The 2648-nt window shown below is 39.7% G+C and overlaps 1 pseudogene; it reads left to right on the top strand.

Moving 5' to 3' along the window:
• The first annotated feature begins 476 nt into the window (after positions 1-476).
• LOC105546964 overlaps positions 477-2648 on the top strand; it is a 9211-nt pseudogene continuing 7039 nt past the window's right edge.

Below are 2648 nucleotides of genomic sequence, written 5' to 3'. Positions count from 1 at the left end.
TAAATGTCTCTTTGGTGGCCAGCATTCCACAAATGCTGCCCAGAAACACACTCATTTTCAATGTTAAACAGTTCCAGAGTTATTTTAAAAAGATACTTTCTCAACACATGAAGAAGCTTAAAGTTACAGCATCATGAAAATGTCCTTGGTAGATCCATGTGTTTATCATCTACTTTAGAAATATTTGTGCCTACAGTTTTTTCTTTGAGAGCTGTATTTAGGTGGTCCTGACTGAGCATTCTGTATCTATGGGAGATTTTAGTTTGCTGGGGAAAACTTTCACAAACGTTGAAGTTAACCCAATGTTTCTGCCTTGCACTTAATTGAGATATTTTGGGAATGAGCGGTCAGAATATTTTCTATTATAAGTGTCATAACATAATTAAAACTAAAAATGGAAAGTCAAATTATAAGAATTTTTCACCCCCGCGTGCCAGCCCTGCCGAGCCGGCCAGCCGGCCTGCCAGCAGGCGAGGATGCGGAACTTCTGCCCTGCCCCTAACCGCAGGCAGAAGAGCACGCAGTCCGACCTGGCCTTCTTCACGTTCCCGCGGGACCCGGCCAGATGCCGGAAGTGGGTGAAGAATTGAAGGGGAGCAGATTTAGAAGATAAAACACCTGATCAGCTAAATAAACATTATCAATTATGTGCCAAACATTTTGAGACCTCTAGGATCTGTAGAACTATATACACTTTGCAGAGGCATCAGAAAACTAAATAATTGGTTTATTTCTCAAAATTAATTGAAGCAGATACTTGTGAAGTCATTGGGAGAGTCCTTACAGGATAGTTCTTCGAGATAATGAAATACCAACAACATTGGATCTTACCAGTCATTTGAGCAACACACAGAGTAGACACAGAAAACGAGTAAAATAACTGAGTGAAGAAGAAATCAGGACACTGAAACAGAAAAAAATTGATAAAACTTCTGAACAGGAACAAAAACATAAAGAAATCAACAATAGCAATGCTCAGAACCCCAGTGAAGAAGGGGGTGAAGGACAAGATGAGGATATTTTACCTCTAACCCTTGAAGAGAAGGAAAACAGAGAATAACTAAAATCTCTGTTTGAAATCTTGATTCTGATGGGAAAGCAAAACATACCTCTGGATGGATATGAGGCTGATGAAATCCCAGAAGATCTCTTTACTCCAGATAACTTTCAAGCACTGCTGGAGTGTCAGATAAATTCTGGTGAAGAGTTTCTGAGAAAATGGTTTGAGACAACAGCAGTTAACACGTTGTTTTGTTCAAAAACACAGTAGAAACAGATGCTAGAGATCTATGAGAGCGGTATTTGAGAAGAAACTCTCAGGGAAGTGAGAGAGTCACACTTCTTTTCCATTATCACTGATGATGTAGTGGACATAACAAGGGAAGAGCGCCTATCTACCTGTGTTGGTGAGGTTTGTTGATGAATCTCATAACCTAAGAGAAGAATTTCTAGGTTTCCTGCCTTACGAAGCTGATGCAGAAATTTTGACTGTGAAATTTCACACTGTGATAACCGAGAAGTGGGGATTAAATATGGAGTATTGTCGTGGCCAGGCTTACATTGTGTCTATTGGATTTTCTTCCAAAATGAAAGTTGTTGCTTCTAGACTTTCAGAGAAATATTCCCAAGCTATTTACATGCTCTACTCTTCCTGTGCCATAAATATGTGGTTGGCAAAATCAGTACCTGTTATGGGAGTATCTGTTGCTTTAAGAACAATTGAGGAAGTTTGTTCTTTTTTCCATGGATCGCCACGACTTCTTTTAGAACTTGACAATGTAATTTCTCTCCTTTTTCAGAACAGTAAAGAAAGGGGTAAAGAAGTGAAGGAAATCTGCATTCTCCATGAACAGGCAGGCATGATGCTTTTGAAATTTTAGTGGAACTCCAGCAAGCACTTGTTTTATGTTTAGAGAGTATAAATAGTGACACAAATATTAGATGGAATAACTGTATAGTTGGCCGCGCATTTGTACTCTGCAGTGCAGTAACAGATTTTGATTTCATTGTTACTACTCTTGTTCTTAAAAATGTCCTTTTACAAGAGCCTTCGGGAAAAATCTCCAGGGTCAAACCTCTGATGTCTTATTTGCAGCTGGTAGCTTGACTGCAGTACTGCGTTCACTCAATGGAGTGATGGAAAATATTTATCATGAAAAGTTTATCATGAATTTTGGTTTGAGGAAGCCACAGATTTGGCAACCAAATGATCTTCAAATGAAACTCCCTGGGAAATTCCGCAGAGCTCACCAGGGTAACTTGGAATCCCAGTTAACCTCTGAGATTTACTATAAAGAAACCCTAAGTGTCCCAACAGTGGAGCACATTATTCAGGAACTTAAAGATATATTCTCAGAACAGCACCTTAAAGCTCTTAAATGCTTATCTCTGGTACCCCCAGTCATGGGACAACTCAAATTCAATACCTAGGAGGAACACCATGCTGACATGTTGTAGAAGTGGCTTATCCAATCCCGACACGCTCTCAGTCAAGCTTCATTGTTGGAAAATCAAATGGAAACACAGGGGGAAAGATATAGAGCTTCCGTCCACCATCTATGAAACCCTCCATCTGCCTGACATCAAGTTTTTTCCTAATGTGTATGCATTGCTGAAGGTCTTGTGTATTTGTCCTGTGATGAAGGTTG

This window comes from Mandrillus leucophaeus, unplaced genomic scaffold, assembly GCF_000951045.1.
Source record: "Mandrillus leucophaeus isolate KB7577 unplaced genomic scaffold, Mleu.le_1.0 Scaffold376, whole genome shotgun sequence".
NCBI lineage: Eukaryota > Metazoa > Chordata > Mammalia > Primates > Cercopithecidae > Mandrillus > Mandrillus leucophaeus.
This window is presented reverse-complemented; position numbering and strand designations above follow the sequence as displayed.